The sequence below is a fragment of the Prionailurus viverrinus genome, chromosome A2 (genome assembly GCF_022837055.1).
Source record: "Prionailurus viverrinus isolate Anna chromosome A2, UM_Priviv_1.0, whole genome shotgun sequence".
Classification (NCBI taxonomy): Eukaryota; Metazoa; Chordata; class Mammalia; order Carnivora; family Felidae; genus Prionailurus; species Prionailurus viverrinus.
In genome coordinates this window covers 116,198,349-116,219,884 of record NC_062562.1, presented here as the reverse complement: position 1 = coordinate 116,219,884, position 21,536 = coordinate 116,198,349, and the positions used below count along the sequence as shown (strand labels likewise).

The 21,536-nt window shown below is 39.7% G+C and overlaps 1 protein-coding gene across 1 annotated transcript in view; it reads right to left on the bottom strand.

The window, feature by feature from the left end:
* CCDC126 (coiled-coil domain containing 126) overlaps window positions 1-8,810 on the bottom strand; it is a 40,841-nt gene extending 32,031 nt beyond the window's left edge. Inside the window, exon 1 of the mRNA XM_047851069.1 lies at window positions 8,570-8,810. The gene's annotated coding sequence lies outside the window, so the exon portion shown is untranslated. The remainder of the gene's footprint in view (window positions 1-8,569) is intronic.
* Between the last annotated feature and the right edge of the window lie 12,726 nt (window positions 8,811-21,536).

Sequence of the window (21,536 nt, the reverse complement as noted above, 5' to 3'; positions counted from 1 at the left end):
TCAGTCGGTTAGCGTCAGACTTCAGCTGGGATCATGATCTTGCGGTTTGTGAGTTCGAGCCCCACATCGGGCTCTGTGCTGTCAGTTCGGAGCCTGGAGCCTGCTTCGGATTCTGTGTCTCTCCCTCTCTCTGCCCCTCCCATGCTCGTGCTCTGTTTCTTGGTCTTTCAATAATAAATAAACATTAAAAAAATCTTTTTTAAATAAATAAAGTTTAAGGTATAGAGTTTTACTTTGGGATGATGAAAAAGTTCTGGAGATGTATAATGGTGATGGTTGCACAACACTGTGAATGCATTCGATGCCCCCGAACTGTACACCTAAAAACGGTACGTTTCATATTACATATTTTTTACCACACACACACGCACACACACACAAAATCGTATCACATCACTCCCGTTTAAAACCCCTTCAACAATTTCCCATTGCACTTAGAATAAAATTAAAACTCTTTACATCAGGCCACAAGGCCCTGCAAAATCTGACTCCTGCCCTTATCTCTTGTGTACTAATCGCACACCACTTCCACTTTGCCCACTGTGCTACAGTCACACTAGGCAAGACTAACCAAATTCTTTCTAACCTCAGGGTCTATATACAACTACTCTTCACCTGCTTGGAATGCTCTCCCAGCCAGCTTGTTCCTTTTCATCTTTCAGTATTTAGCTCAAATGTCGCCTCTTCAAAAAGTAACACTCCCACTCCTGCCCCACCTCCAGCCTCAAGGTACGCCATATGAAACTACATATTCTATCTTTAAAACCTTGAGCAAGTTATTTTATCTCCCTAGACCCTGATGTCCTCATTTATGTAATGGGGACAACAGTAATTACCTAATATTAATAAAGATAAATGGCACCCCATACTACTCAATATACACTAACATTTATTAGAGTCAGGCACTACTGCAGCAATGCCACTAATTCTTGATAATCTGAGGAATGTGAGTTAATACAGGAGATGTTTTACTAAACCCAAATAAAACTCCTCTGATTAGCTCTCATGGCCCTCCATAATCCAGTCCCCAAAGGCAAATTTATTTCCCATTAGTCAAAAAAATATTTCCCCCAATCAAGCCACTATTCTCACCGTCTCATACAATAATAATAATACCTTACATTTATATGTATTTTTATTTATGAAACATGCTTCCTTATATCCTCTCATTGAGTAAGTTAGCAGCTATCAGAGAGGCTGCAGGCTTGAACAAGTTTCTACTCAGAATTTGCGGACAACATGAAATACTTCATTGATACCAGTCCCTGAAGAACCATCCAGTCCTAAAAGATGGCATAATGGCATACTGTTGGTGGCAAGAGTTCATCTTCTAAATAGCCTAAAATGAGACTAGAGTATCTGTTTAAATGCTAAAGCCAGAAGGATTTCAAATCCTCATCACCTTATTGTAGTCCATGCTGATCTTTTTTCTTTTTTTAAGTAGGCTCCACAGCCAGTGTGGAGCCCAACGCAAGGCTTGAACTCAGAACCCTAAGACCTGAACTGAGATCAAAAGTCAGTCACTTAACTGAGCAACCCAGGTGGCCCTAAGCTGATCTTCTTCTAACTCTCACAGCATATTACTTTATATCAGCTGATTTTACACATCACATCTTCTCATCCAGTCATGAGCCTTGTCCCATCAATCCCAGGTTCCTAAGGACAAGAGTAACAGGTCCTCCACTGCTGCCACAACTCCCAGAGCCCAAGGAACAATCAGTAGAACTACTCTATAATTTACTTTAAGCCCATCCCTGAGCCCAACCCCACCTTCTCCCAAGCAGCAATGTGACCTCCCTGCAGTGTTTTTGGTGGGTAAAGGGGCAGAAAAGATGGAAGTTTTGAGATAAAATTGAAGTATCTTCAATTATCCATTTGGGCACTGGAAGGACTTGAGAAGAAATCTAACCTAATCCCCTGATATTTCACATGAAATAAAACCTAGGGATGTGAAGTATCTTACCTAAAATGAGACAATTAGTGGCAGAAACTGTATTGGTCTATAACACAGGTCCTGACTTACTATTTAGGTTTTCTCTATACCACACTACTTTCTTTACCTCCACTAGGAAGGCTAGGTTTGTAAATACTGAATGAATTGTAACATTAAGTGAAAGCCTGTTCTCTGTTCTCATGGCATTTAGGGCAATGATCCTAAAATTCTGAAATTTTACTTAAATCTGAAATAACTACTCATTAAATTATCAAGTAGGCACATTAAAGCTTCAAATACACCTCATTCCCATAACTCAAAGTATTACAAAGTTGCTACAAGACGAATTTAGGAGGGGCACCTGGGTGGCTCAGTTGGTTAAACCTCTGACTCTTGATTCTGGCTCAGGTCATGATCTCATGGTTTGTGAGATGGAGCCCCGCAACAGTTAGTCTCTTTCGTCTCTGTCCCTCCCCCAACTAATGCCATGTGTGCTCTCTCTCAAAATGAATACATAAACATTAAAAAAAAAAAAAAGGATTTAAGAAGTCTTAAAGCTTAGGTTTTTTTACATAAGCAAACAACAATGGAAAAATATATGAAGTAAAGCACAGATAAATATAAGGTCTTCTGGATGGAGACACCTTCACAATGACCAGCCAAGCACTGATAGGAAAAAACATTTTTCCAGAAAAAAGAATTTGGGGGAGAGGAAGGCTGCATAAAGGTGTAGGCTCAAACACAACTTTTGCTATATGAAGTTTCATTTAAAGCATGAAAGAACTGGGGTACCTGGGTAGCTCATCAGCTAGGCATCTGACTTCGGCTCAGGTCATGATCTCATGGTTCAGCTGGTGAATTTGAGCCCCTGTCGGGCTGGGCTCTGCACTGACATCTCAGAGCCTAGAGTCTGCTTAGGATTCTGTGTCTCCCTCTCTCTCTCTGCCCCTTCCCCGCTCACACTCTGTCTCTCCTTCAAAAATAAATAAACATTAAAAAAAAATTTTTTAATAAAATAAAGCATGAAAGAACTTGCTTGGTTTATTCATTCATTTGCTCACTTATTTATTCATGTTTACTAAAGTACCTACTATGTGCCAGAAGCTAGAGATGAGAAAGGTGAAACAAGACGGGATTCTTTTTCTTCTGGAGATTATGTTTTAGTTGGAGTGAGACAATAAACAAACACAGAAACAAGTTGAATTCAGCTTGTCACAAACTGCTATGGAGAAAATAAACAGGGTGATGTGAGGATATATGAGGAGTCTATGTGAAGTATCAGGTCAAGAAAGCCCCATTAAGGAGATCTCATCTGAGAAAGAAGAGGAAGTAGAGTCTGGTTCCAATTTCCTTCCAACGAAAACCTTTAGAATTCTTTCCTGACCAGAATCTTGGGAGCAGGCAGTAAATTCCTTAATCTTAGCCTCCTCAGTACAAACAAATGAGAATGGGAGGGATCCTAGTCCCCAGCATGGAATGGTTTGGTTTGGAGAAATCGTCCAAAGTGAACAGAAGGAAACCCACAAGCAAAGAAAGTTCAGTGTTCTCCTTTCTTATAAGAATGGCAGTTCCACTGTTTGGTAATATACAGTAATAGTAATAATCTGATATGGCAATCTTTGCACAAAAAAATATATCCCCATTGGCATTTTCTAATATATGAAGGGGGCAATGTGGTAAGATGGGGTACGGAATACAGTCTAGGTAGCAATCTACCAGTGTATTAAGTTACAATTGTTATTAAGCATTTTAAATACAAATTTTCAAACCCTAAAATATTCCTTGTTAAAGGGCATAAAGGTAGAAAAAGAAAAACATAGGGAAACTTTTTTTCTTAGTTTTCACATTTATTACAGGCCTTAATGTCTCTACTCCAATGTACAAGATCTTTGGAGATTTGGAAATCCGTAAGTCTCCAAAGATCTGTTCAAAGTTCTATTATTTCATTTACCAAATAACAAACATGCAAACAAGTAGATATTTAAGCAATTTTTTAGTGGTTTCTCCCTAGCCAGGGACCTAAAGACAAATATATTAGTCCAAATTATTACTATGGTAAAGACAGAGGATCAATGAGTATTGAAACTATAACACTCTCATTTTAAGGAAAAGGAAAGTGAAGCATAAAGAGGACTGATGATTACCCAATGGCAAACAAATGGGGGGAAATTAGACAAACTCTCAACCCAGGACCCCCGTGTTTTTCAAAAGCAAGGAACAAAACTCAACAGTTTGCAAATGGCGCTTCAAAAAAAAAAAAAAAGATAAAATAGAAGCCATCAAAGTAGACTGTATCCACTGCAGATTTTTGTTTTACATCAGTTTTCTTTCAGTTATATACCTATTTTTTTTCATACACAGACACATGCATGCACACACACACACAGTTTATTTATGGAGTCTTGACATAAAAAAGATCTCTTGCTATGGGTTGCAGTCAAAAATTTTCAAAACACTTTTATTTCACACTACCTGTCTTAAATACTTGCTTCTATTTCTTATATAAACACTGCAATAGCAACATTAAAAACCATTAATGGATGGTAATCCTACCTAAAAAAAATCTGCCCTTCAAATACGGTTTTTGCATTTACTCAGTGCTCTTGCTTTTTGCACTCTTTATGACTAGAGCTCAAGTAACCATCAACAGCAATAGTAGCAACCAGCAAGCAGAGAAGCTCTCACTCAGCTAAAGATGCTATGAGAGGAAAAGAGAGGATAAAATAGGCAGAGAGAGAAAAAATAGGACCTGAAGTCCCTGGGTGGGGAAAAACACATATTTTGGAACAATGCTGGGAGTGTCTGACCAGAGCAAGCCACCCACCCCCACCCCCCAACCCGCTTAACATCTCTCTTAAGAATGTAACAGACACCACCTACTCCCCCTCAGGTTTCCCTCAAGAATTTGACAAAAGACCATAAAACCTACGACCCACAAGGAAAGATTTGGCCACAGACCACCCCTCATACAATGGAAACAAGGCAATCAGGAATGGACAACCCAGCACCTAGAATTGTTCAGCCAATAAGGGTAGAGCTTGAGAGGATCAAGGGGGAAGAGGGTGGGGGGGCGGCGACCAGAACCTTATAAAACAAGGACCCTTGCCTATTGTCAGTGGGCATTCATTTCAAATGCCCCCTCTCTGTAAGAGAGCTTTCCTACTACTCTTACTTTCTAATTTTATACTCTAATAAACTTTTGCCCGCTACTCATTTTGTGTCCACCTCTTCTTTCTTCAAGGTGGTGAGACAATGAACCCCGGGTATTTAGGTAAAAAATCCTGCAACGGTGCCACAAGAATCAGTGCCTATTAGTCTCCTAAGGAATTTACAGTTAGAGAAGCACATATTCTTTACAAAAAGACATGGTGTGTTTACCAGAACTCAGAGGTTCAGACAATTCCCTCCAAAAAAAACCTCAGAAATAAGTCCTCATAGACTTGACCTCAGAATATAACGTTAGGGGGAAAGGCCCATTCTTAAAATATTTTTTCTACATAATATTGCCAGAGGCTAATATCTAGGGAAAAACATTAACGTAGGACACAGCCATCCACTACTAATTAGGTCTAAAATTTAAAATGAGAACTGCCTTGGGGCACCTGGCTGGCTCAGAGGAGCATGCAACTTTTGATCTTGGGATCTTGAGTTTGAGCCCCACATTGGGTGTAGAGATTAGTTTAAAAAAATAAAGTATTTTTAAAAATAATAAAATAAAATAAAATAAAATGTGGACTGCCTTGAGAGAAGCTACACTAAAATTCCAGGTGAGATATAGAAACATATCTCAAGATATCAGATTGTTTTTAGATGGCATATTTGGGATTAAAGAGAGAAGACAATAGCTCTGAAGAGTACAAAGATAAAAGAAAATGGGTAAAGTAATTCAAGGTTAAGAAGAGCAAACGTTAGGGCAAAAGGGAAACTACTCAATCACTATGCCACAGCAAAAGTTTAATCTAAAATATATTAGGCAGTGCCATATATTTCAGTCACCTGCCCACAGCCTCAGCCAATCATGCTTTGTGCCACATGAGCCCACATCCCCTTCCACAGCTAACTAGACTACCACTGGGCACCTTTGCTTGAGGCTTTGGGGGAAAAAGAACCCCTAGGAAAACAAGGATGTTGGGAATAGAAGCAAAAAGGAAAAGAATTCACAAAAAGAAACAATGATGTTGGATCAGAATTGACAAACTAGAGTTAAAAAGAAATAGGCATAATAAGTAAACAGGCAATGAGTAAAATAAAAGATACACAGTAGAGTGGAAGAGAACTAAGCATGTCAAAAGTGTAAACAACACATGGGCAGTTCATGAAAGAATGAACTCGTCAATAGAGAGTTCATTCATATTTGTGGCAGCTTTCTAGTTCCTACATGTGTATTCCTCAAGCTGGGGCGGGGAGGCAGGGGGAAGGCAGGGAGTGGACCCTAAGACACAAATATATGACTAAAAGAGCTTATACTAATTTGTTCCATGCTAAAAAGAACATCTAAAAATCTTTTTCATTTAAAGTCTGGAATCAGAACAATTCACTATGTTAGGCATGAGGAAAACGAGGAACACAAAGGAATATAAGGTTATACAGATCGTGCCAGAGCTAGGACAAAAAATAAGGTCTCCTATTTCCTTAGTCCATTACTCTCTGTCCTACACTGCACTAACACCAACATAAACACTTTTTTTTTTCAAAATGAGTATGTTTGCCACATATTTTTAAATGACTCAGAAATCTGTATACACATATGTCCTGTCCCACAGTTTAAGTTTTCCCTTTACTTACTCTCTAGCTCTCTGTTATCCTTATGAAATACATTCATTAGATTTCTCCTTCTTGAATTTTTTAAAATGCACCAGTTGCTAAAGACATGACACAGAAAATTTATCAGGCCCTACTAGCTTTTCTCTCGCTATACCTGTACATTCAAAAACAGCATTCCTCGTGGCATATTACTTCACATATCACACAAAAGTGTTTGAACCCAAACTAGTACAGAACATTTTCTTTTCTTTTTTTAATGTTCATTCATTTATTTTTGAATCAGAGTGAGCAAACAGGGAAGGGGCAGAAAGCGAGAGGGAAAGACAGAATCCCACGCAGGCTCTGCACTCGAACTCACAAACTACAGGATCATGACCTGAGCTGAAATCCAGAGTTGGCCTCTTAACCCACTGTGCCACCCAGATGCCCCAAAATAGACATTTTCAATGAAAAAAAAAAAAAATCAACTAAGGACCATAAACAGTTCCTTAAAGAAAAACTCATCGCCAATGTCAGTAAGTAGCAGGAGAGAACAGCGCAAGAACCAAACCTATAGAGGGACTAATGTGAAACGTTCCAAATCCCTCCTTATGAATTTTACTGCACTCATTCAAGATGTTCTGCGAAGGAAACTGCCACTTGCAAACAAAATTCCCTAAGGGGGAAAATTACTAACCAGTGGGAAAGTGTAGAGAGAGAGGTGGAAAAAAGTTGACGTAGGGTAAAGGTGGTGAGGCCCCACGTCAGGACTGCAGAACACCTAGATGCTTACCCTGCTGAAACAAACACTTAAGCTCCTCTAAAGAGTCTCCCAAAGGACACAGCTGGGGGGGGGGGGGGGGGGGGGTGCGCGCGGGGAGGGGATGGTGAATAAGTCCTTGTATCTCCAGAGCTGATCCACAGAAAAGCAGAGTCATCAATTTCCTAAGAACATTCTCAGCCATCTTAAAACAGTGGCAATGAAGAAGCCAGCGTATTTTAAAGAATACCTTGCTTAGGTTTAAGGTGAACAAAGTATAAAGTGAAGAACACACAATCTAGGGTGCAAATGATTAAACAAAGAAAAGCACAAAACTCATAAATCCAGAGGCCACTTCAGTGTAACTAATGCAAGTATCACATTCAAAGGACTTTTTCGTCATATGAATTAATGGCGTTGTAAGCATTATTATTTTCTCATTCCAACAACTTAAAGGTGTGTTTTGTTATCTCCATTTGACGGCGGAGAAACCTTTAATTAACCAAGGTCACAAAGCCAGGCAGTGACTCGATCAGGATGGAAATCCGGGTTGTCTGAGCCACTCTTAGAACCGCTTTCGAGTCCAAGTCACAGTCAACACGGCAGTTTAAGTTCATCCTTACCAGTCACCCAGCTGCTGAGTTTGAAGAGGGGGTAAAAAAGGGGCATTTGACTTTCTCCCTCAAAGTAGAACACAGCTGAGCTGTCAAAAGCAGAAAAAGAAGTGAGTGCGGCTGCCCCGCGGACGCTCCATCCCTGCACCAGGTCCATCGCTCCCCCGCGCCAGTGGCCACGGGACCGAGCCCGCCCCGCTCAGATCAAGCAGCCTGAGCCCCGCTCGGTTCTGCGCCCGGGGCCGAGGGGGCCACAGCTGTCAGACCCGGAGGGACAGGGACAAAGAGCCTCCACAGCCGCGGACTACCGGCCGATCCCGAGCCTGGTCTCTGCGGACACCTGGGGCAGCGGCCCGGGTGGGGCGGGGGGTGGGGGGCTGGGGGGGGGCGGTAAGGACGGGACAAGGCGAAGGAGGAGCGGCCGCCGGGCCCGAGGGGAATACCGTAAAGGCGCGCGCCGGGCGAAAGGAGACGTCTCCACACACCCCCCCACCTTCTCTCTCGCCCCTTCCCCATTACCTTGCCAGTGGGCTTCTTGTCAGTGTCGCCGGCCGCCAACAGGCTCCTGAGCCGGGGCGGCGCAGCGAAAGTCGATTAGCAGGCGTCAGCTGCGTCCCGTGCTCACGAAGCAGCCTCGAGGTCGGGATGGAGAAAGGCCGAGATTGAGAATCAGGGACAAGGTGGTTCCCAGCTTGTGGAGATTCTACTCTTCTCGTCCCTCGCAGTCCGCTTCCGCTCCGCCTCCCGGCCCGTCCTGGCCCTTCCCCCACTTCGGAGACCAGCCGATTGCGGCGCGCTGTATTATGGGGGATGTAGTCCCGGAACGCGGAAGAGGCGGCACGTGCTTGTAGCCCAACTGCACCTACTCCTGGGGCAGGACGACGCCGTTGCGCGGCAACCAGAGGAAGCGGCCGGCTTCTTCTCCAGGATTGGAAGATGAGCTTACGAGAGGCAGACGCTCTGCCTTAACTCACTGCAGGAGATGAAACGAGAGTGTGGGCGTCTTAACGCCCGACCCTCCCCAGGAGACTGATGATTCCAAGGCTGTGAGCTGGAGGCAAAGGGGCTTACTAGTGATTAAAAGGGTGCTGCAGACAAGAATGCCTGTTTTTGCCCCTGAATGTCCTTAGTGGTGTAAGGCAAGAAAAACGAAAAGACTAACCATTAAATAAAAAGAAACAAATTGTTATTATTCACAGATGATGTAATTATTGTGTATGTGGCAAATCCAAAAGAATCCACAGATAAATTGTTACAATTAATGAGTTAAACAGTTAAACAGATTAATTTAAAAATATTTTTTAAAAATCAATATTTCTAGGGGCGCCTGGGTGGCGCAGTCGGTTAAGCGTCCGACTTCAGCCAGGTCGCGATCTCGCGGTCCGTGAGTTCGAGCCCCGCGTCGGGCTCTGGGCTGATGGCTCGGAGCCTGGAGCCTGTTTCCGATTCTGTGTCTCCCTCTCTCTCTGCCCCTCCCCCGTTCATGCTCTGTCTCTCTGTCCCAAAAATAAAATAAAAAACGTTGAAAAAAAAAATTAAAAAAAAAATCAATATTTCTATAGTCCAAGGAAAAAGAGAATTAATTTTTTTTTTAAGATACTGCTTATAATAGAGCTTATAATAGGTGGCTCAGTAGATTAAGCATGGGGCTCTTGATTTTGGCTCTGGTTATGATCTCATGGTGGTGAGCTCCAGCCCCACATAGAGCTTCCGTGCTGGGCGTGGAGCCTGCTTAAGAGTCTCTCTTTCCCTCTCCCCCACCTCCCACTCACTCACTCTTTCTCTCTTTTTCTCAAAAAAAAAAAAAAAAAGATACTACTTGTAATAGTTTCAAATTAAATATCAAGCATCTAGGAATAAATCAAAGAAGTGCAAGATCTATATGAAGAAAACATTTTTAGAAAAACATAGAAGAAGGGGTACTCAGCTCAGTTGGTAGAGTATGCAACTCTTGAGCTCAGCGTTGTGAGTTCCAGCCCCATGTTGGGCATGGAGTCTACTTAAAAAAATAATAATAAAATAACATTGAAGAAGACCTAAACAAGAGATAATATGTTCATAGAAATTGCAATGCTGAAAAATGTCAAGGGATGCAATGCAACTCCCAATAGGTATTTGTGTGTGTGTGAAAATTAAAAATTTTATGAAAGATCAAAGGCAAGCACTCATGAGGAAGAGAAGAAAGTAAAAGAGGAAGAAGAGGAAGACTTGTATTATCAGATATCAAGTTTTATTATAAAGCCATAGTAATTAAGGCAGTGTGATATTGGATCAAGAAGAGACAAATACGCCAATGGAACAGAATAAAAAGCCCGGAAAGTCTCACCCATACGTGGGAATTTATATTGTCATGGTGGTGATGCACAGCAATGCCTAAAAAATGGTTTCAATAATTGGTGCTAGGACAAATAGGTCCCCATTTGGAAGAAAAACAGTGAAATGATACCCTTCACATCACATACAAAAATCAATTCCAGTTGGGGCACCTGGGTGGCTCAGTCAGTTAAGGGTCTGACTCTTGGTTTCAGCTCAAGTCATGATCTCACAATTTGTGAGTCTGAGCTCCACATCGGGCTCCACACTGACAGTGCAGAGCCTGCTTAGGATTCTCTCTCTTTCTGCCCCTCCCCTGCTTGCGTGTTCTCTCTCTCTCTCAAAATAAATAAACTTAAAAAAATCGGGCACCTGGGTGGCTCAGTTGGTTGAGTGTCCAACTCTTGATTCCAGCTCAGGTCATGATCCCAGGGTCATGGGATCGAGCCCCGCATCAGGCTTCCCTCTGAGCATGTAGCCAGCTTAGGATTCTTCCTCCCTCCCTCTCTCTCTCTCTCTCCCCCTCTCTGCCTTTCTCCCCCACTTGTGCTCTCTTCTCTCTCTCTCTAAAATTAAAAAAAAAAAGTATATGTTGAAAAAAATCAATTAAAAAAAAAATCAATTCCAGGTGGGTAATAGACATACATTTGAATGGCAAAACAACAAAGCTTTTAGAATATAAAATAGGAGCATATATCCATGACCTCAAGAGTAGGGGACACACCTGGGGTGCCTGGCTGGCCCAGTCAGTAGAGCATGCAACTCTTGATCTTGGGGTTGTGAGGTTAAGCCCCACATTGGGGCAGAGTTTAGTTTAAAAAAAAGGGGGGGGAGGGAGCCTGGGTGGCTCAGTTGGTTAAGCATCCAACTTCGGCTCAGGTCATGATCTCACAGTGAGTTCGAGCCCCACATTGCTTCTCGGCCTTTTGGCTAAGATCAAGTGTGGAGTTCAAGCCCCACCTCAGGCTCTGTGCTGACAGCTCAGATCCTGGAACCTGCTACAGATTCTGTGTGTGTGTCTCTCTCTCTGCCTCTCCCCTGCTCGTGCTCCGTCTCTCTCTCAAAAGTAAATAAATATTAAAAAATATTTTAAAAAAATAGGAGACAGCTATTTTAAACTAATCAAAAAATACTAACTATAATAGAAAACCTGATCACTTTGACTACATTAATATTTAAGACTCAGTTTCATCAAATGACATCATTAAAGAGTTAAAAAGCAATCCTCAGAGTCTAATAAGAGATTTACAACATTCTACTGTACATCTTAAACTTATACAGAGATGAATGTCAATTACATCTCAATAAAACCAAAAAAAAATTTATAACACGTATGACCAAGAAAAGTCCTATATCCGGAATATATAAAGAACTACAATCATAAAAAAAAAAGATTTGAACAGGCAAATCACTAAGAAATCCAAATAATCAGTAAACGTGAAAAAATATCAACTTCATATGAAAACAGGGCAATTGAAACCACAGTAAGAGAATACTACACCACCCACAAGAATGGCTAAAATTGAAAAAGACTGAAGGGACACATGGGTGGGTGGCTCAGTCAGTTGCGCATCTGACTCTTGATTTTGGTTCAAGTCATGATCTGAGGGTCATGGGATCAAGCCCCAAGTCAGACTCTACACTGAACATGGTGCTGCTTGAGATTCTCTCTCTCTCTCTCTCTCTCTCTCTCTCTCTCTCTCTCTCTCCCCCTTTGCCTCTCTCCCCCGCTCACACTCTCTCCCTACCTCTCTAAAATAAAAAAAATAAAAAATAAAAAAGACTGAAAATGACAACTGCTGACTAGGAGTGGAGGAATGGGAATTTTCACTTCACTCTAGGGAGAGTAAATTAATAGACCAGTGTGGAAAAAGCATTTGGCCTTATCTACTAAAGTTGAACACAGGCCCATACATGAGCCAGCATGTCACTTCCAGGTATAAACTCTTAGAAAGGCACTCTCATGGGCACCAGGATGCATGCCAAAGAATGTTAATAGCAGTACTATTAGTGTAGCTAAAAATGATAAACAGTCCAATGTCCTTTATCAGTAACATTATAGATAAATTGTGGTATCATTGTATAATGGAATGTAATATGACACAAAAATGAACCAACTACATGCAATGATATATATGAATCTTAAAAAATATAATGTTAAAAAGAAACCACTCACAAAAGAATATATACTGTATCACTCCATTTTTATAAAGTTAAAAAATATGAATAAATAATGCATACTTAGGTGTTAAAACTGTAGAGAAGAGTAAGGAAATAGTTAAGTTAATGACTGTCTCTAAGACAAAAGGAACTTTATGGAGACGAGTTCAGACTGGGAAGAAACAATAGGCTCGAATTCTACAAATCTTCTGTTTCTTGATGTAGATAGTGGTTACACTGTTGTGGGCTTTATGATAATTAGACTACATATTTCTTTTTATTATTTATGCATTTTTCCACATATGTGGTACATTTACCTATTTAAAAATAAAAGAGCATAAATCTGGAGTCAGATTACATTCTTTCGATTCTAGGCCCTACAGCCTAATGACCCTAGGCAAGCTTCATAATTTCTCTAAGTTTCAGTTTCTCCATCTGCAAAATGGCAGTAGTAAGGGTACATCATGAGGCATTATGAGATTAAAATGAGAAAATGGGTTAATGTGTGTAAAGCAGATTGCATAGTGCTTGGCATATGGCAAGACCTCTGGAAATATTGTTATCATGATCACGTTGAAGTATTGAAGACACTGAGACCAGTAAAATCATGAGATGGTCCCTTGTGGCAGAGGGTAGGGAGGAGAAGATAAATATACGAGCAGCCACAGTGGAATATATCTGCTATACGGACAGTTTTCTCTATATATCACTGCTGTCTAAATGGGAAAAGTGTGCATGGTAGCCTGGCATAAAGGAAAAGAGAATACAGATCATGTGCAGAAAACATGGGATAATCTAGGTAGAGATTACCTCAGCTGTCCCATACAGTAGCCACTAGACATATGTGGCTTTTTAGAACTTGCCATGTGGCTAGTCTGAATTGAGATGAACTGTTAAGTATAATCTACACACCAAATTTTGAAGATTTAATACAAAAGAATGTAAAATATCTCTAATAGTTATAAAATACTGATTATATATTAGCATGATAATATTTTGGATATATTCAGTTAAATAAAATATATTATTCAAACTAATTCACTCGCTACATTTTACTTTTCAAATAAGACTACAGGGTGCCTGGGTGGCTCAGTCGTTAAGCATCTGACTTTGACTAAGGTCATGATCTCACATTTGGTGAGTTGAAGTCTCACATTCAGTGAGCAGGAGCCCCGCTTTCGGTGAGCTCAAGCCCTGTTTTGGGTGAGCATGAACGCTGCTTCAGGTAAAAACACGATGATCCCCGGATGAGCCCTGCTTTTCTCTCTCTCTCTCCTCCCTCTCTCTCTCTCTCTGCCCCTCGCTCACTTGTGCCCTCTCTCTCTCTCTCTCTCTCTCTAAAAAATAAAATAAAATTGCATTTGTGGTTTGCAGTATACTTCTATTGGACAATATTGCTAAGGAGATATATGGGGAAGAGAAAAAAAAAAAAGGTAGTACAGAGCAAGAACTTAGAGGGCCTCAAATGCCAAACCAAGGAAATTTTACTTACTTTGAAAAGTTCTAAGATGAAGAGATGGTTATGAATTTGTCTGTGAGACTCTATCTTGTCATGTAGTATTTATGTATGTTAAATCAATCTCCTATATTAGATTGATAATAATAAATAAGAACAGATAGATTATTATCCACTGTTAGCAGACACTGGTAGAAAGCACTCAGTAAATATATGGTGAATGAATGAATCCTCCTGCTGACCTCATATGCAAAATCTCTGGACATCATTTATATTTAATAAATGCTGTTTGACAGAGATTTCCTTGGCCAAGATTCATTCAATGCTGTTTTCAAGATTTCTTACCACCTCTATTCTATCCCACATCTTGGTGGACAAAGAGAAAATTAATTTGGAAGATTTGAGAGATTATAATAATGATCATTATCTTTTCTAGTACCTTACAACTTAGAAACAATTTTCTTAGATGGAATGAGATGTATTGCCAAACTCCTCACATTCACTTATCAAAGCAAGAAGTAGAATCCAAAGAATGTAATCAGCTTCTCAAATAAATTTAATCAGAGTTGAAGTCTCAGATAGGAAAGTGCCTTGTTAGCAATATAAGAGTGAAAAGGTAGTCTATTCCTAAAAGACAAGACTAGGAATATTATGCTAATAAGAAAAATCGCCTTTCCAGGGGCTAATCATGTTGTCTCTCAAGAAAAGAGAAACTGAACTGGGAGAAAGAATTGGAATTGGAGGACCTTTTTCTACTCTTATTTATGAGACAGCAGGACACAGCTCAGACCTGACGTATTGCTCAGATTTGCCAAGGCCATACAAAGAACTCTGGACTAAACCTGTAGGGAGATGTGGCTCTTTCCTGAGAGTTTGAAAAGGGGAGAACAGGAGGAAGGAGAGACAGATGAGAAATGAAGGGAGCCTCTCTGAAAGACATAACCGTTGTTGGTAAGGACTAAAGAGCACGTTCAAGTTAATGGAATCTTTGTTCTTCCTCCATCATGATGTTTCTGTGATTTGCCTGACCCTTCATAGACAGTTCTATTTTCCAGTATAGTATATCAAAGTGTTTCTTTCATCGGAGGGAGCTTCACATGCTAGGGGAGGGATCACCCTGGAATGCCTTTCTTCTTTGGGGTTTGAGGATGTGAGAGGAGCCTGGCAACCACAGGAAAAGCTTCTAATCAAAAGTATAAGAAGATGGCCAACAGACACATGAAAAGATGCTCAACACCACTTATCATCAGGGAAATGCAAATCAAAACCACAATGAGATATCACTTTATACCAGTCAGATGGCTAAAATCAAAAACACAAGAAACAACAAGAGTTGGCAAAGACATGGAGAAAAAGGAACACTCCTGCACAGTTGGTGGGAATGCAAACGGGTACAGCCACTGTGGAAAACATTATGGAGTCTCCTCAAAAACTTAAAAATAGAACTATCCTATGATCTAGTAATCCTACTACTAGGTATTTACTAAATAGGGTTTTTTTTAATGAAACGCTAATTTGAAAGGATATATGCACCCACCCACCCCTATGTTTATTGCAACATTATTTACAACAGCCAAATTAGGGAAGCAGCCTAAGCATTCACTGATGGATGAATGAAGAAAATGTGGTATACACACACACACACACACACACACACACACACACACACACAGAGGAATATTATTCAACCATAAAAAAGAATGAAATCTTGCCATTTGCAATAGCATGAATGGAGCTAGAGAGTATAACGCTTAAGCAAAATAAATCACTCAGAGAAAGACAAATACCATATGTTTTCACTCATATGTGGAATTTAAGAAACAAAACAAATCAACAAAGGAAAAAGAGAGAGAGAGAGACAAACCAAGAAACAGACTCTTCACTATAGAGAATAAACTGATGGTTACCAGAAGGGAGGTGGGGGGGAGGGGAATGGGTGAAATAGGTGATGGAGATTAAAGAGTGCACTTGTTTTTTTGTTTGTTTGTTTTTGTTTTTGTTTTTGTTTTATTTATTAAATGCCTGCAGGCTGCAGGCTCCGAGCTGTCAGCACAGAGACCTGCGCGGGCCCAAACTCACAAACCGTGAGATCATGACCTAAGCCGAAATCAGATGCCCAAATGATCGGGCCACCAAGGCGCCCCAAGAGTGCACTTGTCATGATGAGAACTGAGTAATGTATAGAATTGTTGAATCACTATACTGTACACTTGACATTAATATAAAACTTTATGTTAGCTATACTGCAGTTAAAACTTAATAAAATTAACAAAAAAAAAGTGTAAGCAAGAGTTTGGGCTGAGATACATATGCCCCTTATACTAGGAACTCATCATATCTCACACAATTGAAATGTAGCCTACTTTACAGGAAACAGACCTTATTCATTTAAACTCCCAGATATAAATTGCAAAAAAAGTCAGAGATGCTGCATCCCAAAGCAGCAGAATATACTTTCTTCTCCAGTGCCCATGGAACATTCTCCAAGATAGATCACATACTGGGTCAAACAATAAGTATAAAAGAATTAAGACCACACCATGCACACAGACCACAATGCTATGAAACTTGAAATCAACCACAGGAAAAAGTCTGGAAAACCTCAATGTAAAGAACACCCTACTAAAAAATGAATGGGTCAACCAGGCAGTTAGAGAAGAAATTAAAATATATATGGAAACAAATGAAAATGAAAATACAACAATCCAAATGCTTTGGGATGCAGCAAAGGCAGTCCTGAGAGGAAAATGCATTGCAATCCAGGCCTATCTCCAGAAACAAGAAAAATCCCAAATACAAAATCTAACAGCACACCTAAAGGAAATAGAAGCAGAACAGTAAAGACACCCCAAACCCAGCAGAAGAAGAGAAATAATGAATATCAGAGCAGAAATAAACAATATAGAATCTAAAAAAACTGTAGAGCAGATCAATGAAACCAAGAGTTGGTTTTTTGAAAAAATAAACAAGATTGATAAATCTCTAGCCAGGCTTCTCAAAAAGAAAAGGGAGAGGACCTGAATAGATAAAATCATGACTGAAAATGGAATTATTACAACCAATCCCTCAGAAATACAAGCAATTATCAGGGAATACTATGAAAAATTATATGCCAACAAGCTGGACAACCTGGAAGAAATGGACCAATTCATAAGCACCCACCCACTTCCAAAACTCAAACAGGAAGAAATAGAAAATTTGAATAGACCCATAACCAGCAAAAAAAATGGAATCAGTTATCAAAAATCTCCCAACAAATAAGAGTCCAGGACCAAATGGCTTCCCTGGGGGAATTCTACCAGACATTTAAAGCAAAGATAATACCTATCCTTCTCAAGCTGTTCCAAAAAATAGAAAGAGAAGAAAAACTTCCAGACTTATTCTATGAAGCCAGCATTACTTTTATTCCCAAACCAGACAGAGACCCAGAAAAAAAAGAAAACTACAGGCCAATATCCCTGATGAATATGGATGCAAAAATTCTCAACAAGATACTAGCAAATCGAATTCAACAGCATACGAAAGGAATTACTCACCGTGATCAAGTGGAATTCATTCCTGGGCTTCAGGGCTGGTTCAATATTTGCAAATGAATCAATGTGATACATCACATTAATAAAAGAAAAGATAAGAACCATATGATCCTGCCAATCAATGCAGAAAAGCATTTGACAAAATTCAGCATCCTTTCTTAATAAAAACCCTCAAGAAAGTTGGGATAGAAGGAACATACGTAAACATCATAAAAGCCATTTATGAAAAGCCCACATCTAATATCATCCTCAATGGGGAAAAACAGAGCTTTCCCCCTGAGATCAGAAATACGACAGGGATGTCCACTCTCACCGCTGTTGTTTAACATAGTGTTGGAGTGGTAGCATCAGCAATCAGACAACAAAAGGAAATCAAAGGCATCAAAATTGGCAAAGATGAAGTCAAGCTCTCACTTTTTGCAGATGACATGATACTATACATGGAAAACCTGACAGACTCCACCAAAAGTCTGCTAGAACTGATACATGAATTCAACAAAGTTGCAGGATACAAAATTAACGTACAGAAATCAGTTGCATTCTTATACACTAATAATGAAGCAACAGAAAGACAAATAAAGAAACTGATCCCATTCACAATTGCACCAAGAAGCATAAAATACCTAGGAATAAACCTAACCAAAGATGTACAAGATCTGTATGCTGAAAACTATAGAAAGCTTATGAAGGAAATTGAAGAAGACACGAAGAATTGGAAAAATACTCCATGCTCATGGATTGGAAGAATAAATATTGTCAAAATGTCAATACTACCCAAAGCAATCTACACATTCAATACAATCCCAATCAAAATTGCACCAGCATTATTCTCGAAGCTAGAACAAGCAATCCTAAAATTCATATGGAACCACAAAAGGACCTGAACAGCCAAAGTAATATTGAAGAAGACCAAAGCGGGAGGCATCACAATCCCAGACTTTAGCCTCTACTACAAAGCTGTAATCATCAAGACGGCATGGTATTGGCACAAAAACAGACACATAGACTAATGGAATAGAATAGAGACTCCAGAATTGGACCCACAAAAGTATGGCCAACTGATCTTTGACAAAGCAGGAAAGAATAACCAATGGAAAAAAGACAGTCTCTTTAACAAATGGTGCTGGGAGAACTAGACAGCAACATGCAGAAGAATGAAACTAGACCACTTTCTTAGACCATTCACAAAAATAAACTCAAAATGGATAAAGGACCTGAATGTGAGACAGGAAACCATCAAAACCCTAGAGGAGAAAGCAGGAAAAAAACCTCTCTGACCTCAGCTGTAGCAATTTCTTACTTGACACATCCCCAAAGGCAAGGGAATTAAAAGCAAAAATGAACTATTGGGACCTCATCAAGATAAAAAGCTTCTGCACTGCTAAGGAAACAATCAACAAAACTAAAAGGCAAGCGATGGAATGGGAAAAGATATTTGCAAATGACATATCGGACAAAGGGCTAGTATCCAAAATATATAAAGAACTCACCAAACTCCACACTCGAAAAACAAATAATCCAGTGAAGAAATGGGAAGAAGACATGAATAGACACTTCTCTAAAGAAGACGTCCAGGTGACCAACAGGCACATGAAAAGATGCTCAATGTTACTCTTCATCAGGGAAATACAAATCAAAACCACAATGAGATTATCACCTCACGCCAGTCAGAGTGGCTAAAATGAACAAATCAGGAGACTATAGATGCTGGAGAGGATGTGGAGAAACGGGAACCCTCTTGCACTGTTGGTGGGAATGCAAACTGGTGCAGCCACTCTGGAAAACAGTGTGAGGTTCCTCAAAAAATTAAAAATAGATCTACCCTATGACCCAGCAATAGCACTGCTAGGAATTTACCCAAGGGATACAGGAGTGCTGATGCATAGGGGCACTTGTACCCCAATGTTTATAGCAGCACTGTCAACAATAGCCAAATTATGGAAAGAGCCTAAATGTCCATCAACTGATGAATGGATAAAGAAGTTGTGGTTTAAATATACAATGGAATACTACTTGGCAATGAGAAAGAATGAAATATGGCCTCTTGTAGCAACATGGATGGAACTGGAGAGTGTTACGCTAAGTAAAATAAGTCATACAGAGAAAGACAGATACCATGTGTTTTCACTCTTATGTGGATCCTGAGAAACTTAACAGAAAACCATGGGGAAGGGGAAGGGGGGAAAAAAAAAGACACAGAGAGGGAAGAAGGCAAACCACAAGAGACTCTTAAAAACTGAGAATAAACTGAGGGTTGATGGGGGGTGAAAGGGAGGGGAAAGTGGGTGATGGGCATTGAGGAGGACACCTGTTGGGATGAGCACTGGGTGTTGTATGGAAACCACCTTGACAATAAATTTCGTATTTTAAAAAAAGGCAGAGATGAACATCCAAATTATCAAGATCATAATGACCACTGTATTTCCTAGCAGACTCAAGGTCATACTCACACACACTCAGTAGGTTAGATTTTAACCAAAGAGAAAGTGCAAATATTTATCTTTTTCTGCTAATGTACCTAACCACAAAATTACCTACATTTTGCTCATTATTTTAAAATTCAGAATGAGTACCCACTGTAAAGTAAATGAAATGATGAATTCTATAGCATTCAAAACTCATTACTATACATTTTTTTTCCACACAAGGAACTAGATTTAGAAGTTAAATCCTCCAGGGACTCCTAGGTGGTTCAGTCGGGTAAGTATATGACTCCTGTTTTCGGCTCAGGTCATTTGGAATTCTCCCTTTCAAGATAAATAAATAAATAATTTTTTAAAAAAGAAATTACATCCTCCAAATAGTCTAATTTGATAAAAAGGATTCAATTTTTAATAATTGTGTTTGATTAATCCCAAGGATTAAGCTACTTTCCTTGGCTATGTCTTAGTTTACCCATTCATTAAAAAAGGTTAGTTATAGGGGTGATGGGTGAAATAGGTGATGGGGATTAAGGAGTTCATTTGTCATGATGAGCACAGGGTGTTGTGTGAAGGTGTTGAATCACTGTATTATACACCTAAAACAAATATTATATGTTAACTAACTGGAATTAAAATTAAAACTTAAAATTAAAAATAAAATAAAATAAATGTTTAATATATAGGTATCTCTTATTTTTGTCAGGTTGATTATAAGATCTAGTCAATCAAGATGTATGACACTGTGAATTTCAGAAAAGATGTTACATAGTGCAGAGTTTATCAATATTTTGGTCTAAGCATTACCTAACCTCATTGTGTTTAATTCGTATAATCCCGAGAGCTTTGTCTGTCATACATTCCATTTTAACGTGTTCTATAAAATTCACACATTCCAATACATTCCCCATTGCACACTACTCAGATCAATCCTTTGGCAGAACAGATAGATGCAACCTTGAAACTCAGTCCCTGTCGGATCCATCTATTCCCACCCACATTCTGTCAGCCATCTCTCTCAGATTCCACCAAAAAATGAGAGGGAGGGAATAAAGAGAAAAACTAGCAGGCATTAACGACACTCTCTCCTCACTTCTTGCCTCCCTGCTCTTATGGCTGATGATAACAAGCAGGGCACATACTCTCAGTTATCATACAAATAACTGTCAATTCAGTCACTCCACACACAAGTATTTATGGAGCACCAACTGCCCAGCTTTATGGCTAGTGCCTTGGAGAACAAGCCAAGCACAAAACAGGCCCATGCTTAATGATTTTACAAGGTGTTTGGGGAAACAAGCCCAACAAGGAGAGTAATTAAAAAGCAATATAGATATTACTAAATGATATGATACCAGTGATATTACAGAAATACAAGATAATATAATGTTTATAATGTGCTTAACTCAGACCATCTGGTGGATGAGAAAGTTCAATCATGAAAGGACATTGTTAACTTTGGATCCCTATTCTTCTGTTACCAACACTATTGGGAACTCATAACCAAAATGTTCTATACAAGTACAGAGGCAATAACATGTGTGGGTAAAACATAGCAGCTAACATTTGTAGAATTTTCAAAGCATTTTTGCATTATCTCATCT